The sequence below is a fragment of the Micropterus salmoides genome, unplaced genomic scaffold (genome assembly GCF_014851395.1).
Source record: "Micropterus salmoides isolate LMB-PRFRI ecotype aquatic unplaced genomic scaffold, ASM1485139v1 Ms_hic_scaffold_17, whole genome shotgun sequence".
NCBI lineage: Eukaryota > Metazoa > Chordata > Actinopteri > Centrarchiformes > Centrarchidae > Micropterus > Micropterus salmoides.
In genome coordinates, this window is record NW_024040817.1 from 7,091,140 (window position 1) to 7,100,150 (window position 9,011).

A 9,011-nucleotide genomic window follows, 5' to 3' on the forward strand; every position below is an offset into this window, starting at 1 on the left:
ATTTTGATTGGCAGTCTAAAATGGATCCTTCAGACCAACGTGGCATGGAGGCTCTGAGCCACTCGATCCTTTGTCTGACTGAAGGCAGCAACAGAGCGTTAAAGAGACAGAAGAAACCATGAAAGGAAAACTGTTAACTATTCATTCATACTACAATCAAGTCTTTCTTCATCCCCTTTCCTCTAGGTCTTAAACCCCTTTTTCCTCATCATCCCTCTCTTCATCTTCTTTAATGTCTTTGGGTTGTGGTTTGAGGTCTTGAGGATCAGCTGAGGTCTTCACTAAAAACTTGAGTCACCTGAATTTCACAACACTTTCTAACCACATATGCTGGCATGGAGTGCTGGGAGTTATTGTCATTGTTGCAACATGTTCACTGGTGTCTTAATTGAACTTCTCCCAGTGTTGTTTGTTAATTTGAGGACATGACTGTGGACCTGGAGGTGTATTAAAACCCATCACATCGTCACATTTCAACCATCAGCCATAGTAACAAAGTGCTTTCTCATGGGGGGAGTTGTTGGGTCTAGACCTGAGATAACTTCTATTATGACTTGGCGCTATATATAAAAAAATATATATGTTGAATTGAATTAAAAGCAAATAATCTGCCAGTGTTTTTACAAGCCACTGTTTTGTCCCAACATGACAAAAGCAGTGATATAGTCCCCCCAACACAACCCCATCAAAAAAACAAAAAGAAACGCACATTTTACATTATAGTTATTCGTTAAACTATATTTTCTGTATATTTATCTTCCGGCATTGTGGTCTAAATGTTTCAACGCCTTCTCTACGCTGCCAGGTATGTAATTCTGTTGGAAAATACTGAATCCCTTTTGAGTCATTTATTTAGTTTTCTACCTAGAAACAGTCCATTTTTAGGATATAATATAACAAAAATCTAAATAATATATAAAATACCCAAATTCAATAGTAGCTGCAGCCCTCTAAATATCTCTAAGAAAAAGATCTTGAACTTGATGAAACTACCAGATGTCAGTTTATGGGGATGCAAACAGAAAAGTGTTTCAGGGTTAAAGGCTTGAACGTTTTTCCTAATAATAAAATGTGCATTTTGAGGAATAACCACAATCCAAAGGCCAACTCATGACTGTGCTTTATTTTGGTCTTTGTTTGTATTTTTCTTATTTCCAGGCTGCCATTTGATTCCATTCATTTGAATCATGGCATGAAAATCAGTTCTCAACAGACTCTGGAAACTTGGATAAGTTGTGAAATTCATCAAAGTGAAGTCTGCTCTGACTTTACACATGATACTTTTGAAGTAGAAGAAACTGTCCCCAAACCCCTACTTTACCTTTTTAATAAAATACTTGATTTTGTGTCATGTGACCAGTTGTCAAGTATCAACTAAATACATACTATATAAGATATATAATACTATTATTCCACAATGTTTCATAGGTTTATTCTTCGGGTTAGTTACATTTAAGAGTAAACAATTTATTCTAAAACATTGGATGTTATAAATTTGATGCATTGTTGTAGATCAACCAGCTACAATATTAAAATGCTGCTCTTAATGTGTCAATTATACAATAATCAAGTCAGTTAACAATATAACATTCTGAAATCTGCATAATAAATACTTGGATTTTTGATACTTTCTTAAAACATGTTTGTACTTTACTGAAGGGTTGAACTTGTGATGGAGTATTTTCATATTACTGTAGTGGTAATTTTACCTATTTATGGATCTAAAACCAAACACAGAAAAAAAGTAAAACACATGAGCAATCAACTAAATCCTGTTCCTCATATGTGAAAACGTGTAAAATCATGCGTGACTGGTGACATCTATGAAACAAATGATTTCCACATTCAACATTTAGACTTTGAACCTCAGCTGATTAAGATTTCATTTTTGCTCCTGTAGATTTTTGTTGATAAGATGAATTTCAAAACTTTTTCCATGTAGTTATTTTATGTGTTTGAAAACTAAACCAAGTCAAACCTCTTGGATATCCAAACTTAACTAATTATCAGGTAAATAACAGTTAAGTAAAAATGAAAGCTACAATAAATCAGCTGATTTTAGATAACTTTCAGTTTTACTTTGTGTGACTTGACGTGTATACGCCAACTTATTGTATTTATTTGGCAGCCATCTTGTCTTGTTGCTGATTCAGCCTCTGACACTTTGGCTGCTGTCTGTCCCAACACGCCTCGCTCTCTGCTGCTTGCTGGTTTGGCTGGTGAATATTATTGGATGTCCATCTGACCTCATTATAAGTGCGTTACCACTGGCAACCAGCTTGGAGAAGACTGAGGGAGGGGTGTTAGAACCGTTGCATCATGGGATAGAAACCTGACCTCTCTTTTTTTTTTTTTCTTCCTTTTTTTCCCTCGTCTCTCAGGGGACACACACGCTCACGAATGCACATGTGTGCACGTGCACACATGCAGCACATGCACCCGCAGCCACATGCACACACACTTAGCCTAAACAAAGAATACATTAGAGAGGAGAACCAGTATGTCGAGCCTCTTTAATCTGAGTCTGAACAACAATACAACATTTGTTTATGTCTGATTGTAAAGAAAAAAACACAACAGCAACATGTACAGACACACACACACACACACACTGGACACTACTGTTGAAGAAAACCAACACTGTGTCTGTTCACGTTCAATTAGTTTTGTAGTTTCAAGTTTGGTCAAGGTTTCAAGTTTGAAGTTGAAGGTTATTTTGTATTTAAACTATAAGGTTGGAGTGCAGAACTTTTACATACGGCAGTTCGTACAAATTAACGTCCGTTACATTTAAGCCCTCACCAAATGTGATTAAGCCTATCACCAGCAGGTAGATCTCTCTGTATTTCGCAGTATACTGAGAGTTTTTTTAATCTGGTGTCTGTGGTGACACTGCGCTGGTAACCTGTTAGTAATGAAGTGACGGGGGAAATAACCGTAGAGACTCAGTAGACTATAGCAACTAGGGGCCCATAGGTGCGTTCCACTTGACATAGTTCCAGATGAAATTTCCAACAGGGAAGTCAGACTTCCCTGTTGGAAATTTCAACTGGAACACCCCCGTTGAGTCGGGCGAAACTCCCAGAATCAACAGTAGTGAAAGCTGTAGTAATTTGCTGTTTATCACACTTCTATCTTATTTGTGTGTCGTTAAGTACAGTCCTGTCCAACTTATATCTGTAGACATGTTGCTACAGTGTTTTATATGTGCTAAAAACTGGTATTGCCAATAATGGCCAGACGCATCAATCTTGGTTTTCCGACTTATATCTGTTGTTGTACTGGAATGCGGTAAATTCAGGTGTGACTTCATTCCCAGCTCCGACCTCTGAGTTAAAACACCATATATGTCATAAGGACGTGTTGACAGTGTATTTACTCTCACTGTCAGAAGGAGAAGATTCACACTGCATGTTAAAATATTACTTTGCAGATCTACAGTATAAAACTGCCCGAACTGGCATCTGCTAGCATTTTATCTGTTTATGTTGGGTTTACATCTGTATTTTATGTCTAATGTCATATTAGTGTCCTGAGTTGTGTGTATGATGATGTGTTGAATTCATTCTGTGTCTTTCAGTTTTTCAGACGTGCGTCTTTAATTTTGCATTTCCGACTATCTACCTTTGTGTTCAGTGTGTTGTGTTTGTGTCCATTTACCGTATGGGTTACGTTGCATACAGTATTTATATTTGTGTCTGTGTCCATGTACGTTGTTTGGTGTATACTTTTGCGTTTATACAATGTATTTGTGTCCGACTCCCATCTCTGTGTTAAATTTTGTGTTCATATATGGGTCATGGTTACAGCATATAGGTTGACATGTATACCGCTATTTCATTTTGTGTGTCTGTGTTTGTGTTTTTTTGCATGTGTATATTTATGTCTACGTGTTGTCTTCACATCTTTCGCTCATATCTTTTGTGTTTGCACTCCTTTTAAATTTTTGTGTCTTTGTTCGTGTCCGTATCGTTTTACTCTGCCTCAATGTTCCTGTCGATGTAGCTCATTATTTATATGGACGTGTACTTTTATGTGTGTGTGTGTGTGTGTGTGTTTCTTGGTGTGTACATGTGGCTGCATGCACTCGTGTTTGAGTATGTGTGACTGGATGCGTACCAGTTAGCCTGTAATTTTGTGTGTCAGTGTATCTTCTCGTGTTTGTGTGTGTGTGGGAGGTGTATATATGTGGGTTTGTGGAATGTTTGTGTGTCCGCGTGTTTGCAAGAATTTTGTGTATCCTCAGAGTGTGTGTTTATTTATGTATGAAGTGAGCATTATCTGCAGCCGTATGAATGTGTGTGTGTGTGTGTTCATATATACAGTGAAACACACACAATGCCTTCATCTCTGACATAACTGGTTACCATGCATACTGTGCAACTCTGACTATTATGGGGTGTTCTTTGTTTTGTCACGATGTGCCCTGGTATGGAATGGGAGGGGGGAGGGGAACAGGGTGTGTGTCTTAGCGTGTGCGTGATTGTGTGTGTGCTTGGACGGGGGGGGGCATACGTGTGTGAGGGGGAGGTATGTGTGTGTGTGGGGGGGGGGGGGGTGCAGTGTAGCAGGGAAAAGGGTGTGTGTGTGTTTGCATGTGAGTGTCGAGCAGAGGTTTGGGTGGGGGTTGGGTGTGCGTGTTTGCGCAGACGTGTGAGCATATAATGTGCATGAGAGAGAGTGAGTGAGTGCATGCATGTGTTTTTGAGAAGGTAAGATAAAATGGCGGCTCGTGTGTGCGTGCATGAAGGCCTTTGAGGTGGAATTTCAAACTTCTCTTTTTGTACTTTTGCTCACATAATCTCTTTATTAAGTATTTATTCGACATGTGTTCTGACACATTTTACGCTTGAGAGTTTTGCTTTGTTGTCATATTTGCTTGACAAGAGGAGAGGAGATATAAATAGGAGTTAGCGGTGTAATCATGGCAACAAAAAACTTCACTGCTAAAACACCTAAAGACAATACTTCCTGTAACTTTTTCTTGGAGGTTAAAGTAATTTATTTTCTGTGCACTCCCTTGGAAGGACCATATGTGATTTAGACCATTTACTAAACAACATGAATACACTACTGCTGTCAATTTTGCAGCCCGTGCTATAGTCATAGTGATTTTTTTTTATTTATTGCTCCGTTCTTCAAGAAGCCATTGGTTTCCATTCATTTCTGTTTGGGATAAAAAGTAATTTTGCAGACTCTTGACATTTGCCAATGAACTGCAGTAATATGCAACCATATGAACGTTTGACAAAAAAAATCAAGTGTCAAGAGTGTGCTACTGGAGTTTTTTTACTGTACAGAAACCCATCGCTGCCTAATAAGTAGAAACAATACATTGGAAAATAGTTAGCGGTATTATTATGTGAATATAATTTGTCTCTTACAACAACATTGGTATGTTCTTTAAGGTTTAAGATCTGGCTCATTACATTACAGCTTTGGTCAATAAACGCTGAAAATCTTGTATGGGATTCACTACAAAATCTTTTTAACCTTGGTGTGAGGCTAAAATCCGTCCACCAAATTTAATGGACATGAAACTGCAAAGGTTCAATGAGGGAAATCTGTTCGCTCATGTTCTGCCTTTATGCCTCAAGTGATTCACATGGGAGCATTTCTTCCCTTTTCTCATGCTGGCAAAGTCCCAACATTAGCAATTCTGACATCACCATATCTGGCCAATGACCCTTGTGTTTGTGTTCATCCAGCCAGCCACTCCTATCTTAATATGAGCCTACGCTTTATGACAATGCTTCACATTAATGAATTTCTCTGCTGCTTGTGGTTCTCAATTTAAGAATCTGAATCAAGTTTCTAATAGTCTATTGCAAAGACACATCTGTCCACCAACTGAAATCACTTAGTTTTTGAGATTTTAAAACACTGCTAGTAGACAGACAAACTATAAATGTGACCGTCTTGCAGCAGCATAATGGGAAAGAAGCTGGAAATAAATTTGTCCATGATGGAATTTAAAAATGACAAACCAAAATTCTCTTTGCATGACGTCACATTATAGACTCGATGAAGTGGCAGATGAGATTAACAACCTAGACGATGCCCAGAAATCCTGTGAGTGAAGGAAAGGACATTAAATAAGACAGGACAATGTCTCTCAGGTTATATATAAAACAGTGCAGATTGGATGGGGGTAGGCAGTTGTGACAAACCAATGGAACTAACATGCAGTTTGGCTGAAATAGTGTTAAAATATAACCAAATAACATCCCTGGATGATTTGATTGAGAGAGACGGCATCATTAGACACTAGCTTCTCCCTCCGCTGCTGCACAGCGTCACTCCTCCACATCTAAAATACTTCCCATCAGCCACTCTGCCATTGATTTCTTCAGTGATCAGTATGTGTGGCTCCGTACGTCCTTGCACCATGACTTTGACATTTTGATAGTCACAGTGGCTGCACCTGGAAGATACATGCGCTTCTGGTTAAGATTATGATTTAATATCAGGTGGAATCACAACTGTAACAAACAACAGAAATATCACTCTGTTTCTCGAAAAGATAATGTGTGATGAACGACTTTTTGAAGCAAGTCAAGAGTCATGGATGGAGGACATGTCTGTCTCTGTGGCTATCCAAAGACAGTAACACGATAGCCCGAGAGGCCTCAGGAAAACATCACTGAAAATGGAGATCATAGCTCATTCCTATTACTGTCTTCACGCAACACATATTTGGAGCAGGTTATTGGAACTGTGGAGCTTTTACTCCTTTAATCTGGATATATGAGAATGATCTCATTAAAACAAAACCTTAAAATACAGATCTGAGGCTTTCTCCAAAGCAAAGACCTTGTTTAAAATGCCATGCTCTCTAAATACAGGTGCAGTTGTACCTAAAGTTGTGGGCACATTTGTTTCCAAACAGTAACCTACTTGTAATCAGGGCCGTAGCCAAGATTTTGGAAGCATTCGCAATGAAGAATTTGACATAAACAACAAGTTCTGGATCAGTTGGCTACAACAGCAACAGCTCTTGAGACTGCATCCCTACAGATGTATTTCCTGTTCCATGTTAGATATCAGAAATAATAGCAGTCCTTTTATTTTTGTCCCTGGCAAACAAGCAATTCCACAGCACGCACATGCCACATTTATAACTAAAAGGTTCACCTAAATTATAAAACATGCAATAAACATGCCTGCAGTAACAGCAGATGATTATTTATTTAAAGTTATACATGCAGTGCCACATGTAACTTTCATGTGTGAACTTAATAACCCCTCAACACAGCCCTGTTTGTGACCATAAATGCAATAGATAAAAAATATAATGTGAAACCAAATGCCTCCCTAACTGCGTTGCTGGCCTGAATAGCCAGCTGCAGCTCCTTCAACTGTATTGTCAATGACAAAAGCAGTGATATATGTAGTTATTAGCATATTGAATGATGAAAGCAAAATCTGATCACAATTGGACACTGGATACACATTTGAGTGTGTGAACCCGTAGTCTGTCTCAGTGTGTGCGTGTGTATAGACGCTGTCTTGGTACAACACACAGTCTGAACATGGCCAAACATGAGCGTGGTTCGATAGATGTAAGAGCATTGATTCAAACCAACTACTGCTACAATGCCCACACACAAGGACTCATTAGTATAAGCAGGTTTCAGAGCTTTATTTTAGCCACCTAAAAGAAGGCCTACCGGAAAAAAATCAATATTAGTTCAAGTGTATGCTATATTTAGAATATGTTCAGTGCTTACCTTGCTCTCAGACATCTATTTCCTTTATACAGTGCACAGCTAAGTTGTGTAAGAATAGTGAAGTTCTACAGTTTAGAAAATGTAGTTCCAAAAGAAATAGCTGTCCGACAGCCAAGCAAAGCGCTGAAAATACTAAGCACATAGCGTATACTTTTGATTTTAAAATTAATTTGATTTTACAATGCAAACACAGTATCAATGGTGCTGCAACAACATTCTCTACCATAGCACTGACATTACCACTTTCGGGCTCAAATGCATCTTCTCATGGCTTTTAAACATAAAAAACTACAATCATACAAATGGATTGCACTGTTGTATCCAGCAATTCTGGGGGTTTCTAATGCTTGAAGGGGGTTCCCTACACAAGTGCACAAAGTTGGATAAGGTGAGTGTTTTAAGCAGTTCAACCAACAACCTTCTCAAATGATCTCAATAGAAGGATCTTTAGAAGCTGGAAAAGTTGCAAATATCCAGTATTTCGCAAGAATAAAGCGTTCCAATAGATAAAAGTCAAACATGAACATAAGTTTCGTCACAGAATTTTTGTCTTTCCTGTCCCCTTAATCATCTTGACCTCTCAGGTTTATCATGGGACCTCTTGGGGGGGTCATTACTAATCCTATATCGACGCCTCTACTGACCTTATTAATGTAATCTGGTGTCTGGTTTGATTTTGTATTAACCACGCCACAGAAAATACCAGATGAACTCTCCCCTTCTGTGTCTCAGAGCGCATAAACAGGCTGTATCTCATATCTATTTGTATCTGTGATGATCTGTACTACTGTGTGGTTGTGGGAGAGAGAGACAAAGAGAGAGAGAGAGAGAGAGAAAGGAACCCTGGGTTGACGAAGTGCGATGAAGACGTCACAGATAGGAAGGCTGGGTATTTTGAGCCTCTTTAAGTGGCTGCTGTTTGGAGAGGCATACTGTACTTCAGGAACCTATAAGACAGGAAATGATGATGGCGGAGGGGAGGAAGAGGGAGGAGGGGGTACTGAGCGAGAGAGAGGCGGCGAATTAGCAGTGTGATTATTATGGAGTGGCAAGCCAAGCACTGAAGAAAAGAGGTGGTGGGGTTGGGGGGCAGGCAAATGCATATTATGGGATGTCTATGTTGTCAGGCGGGGGGAGGGGCACAGGCGGTGAAGTAAGGGGTGGGGTGTGGGGGTGTGGGGGTGGGGGGTATTATGATCTGGCCTAGGCCTGTTTTTGTGTGCGGTGGCTCCCCCCTCCCTCCCCCAGTCCATGTGAGCTTTGTGTGTGTGTGTGTGTGTG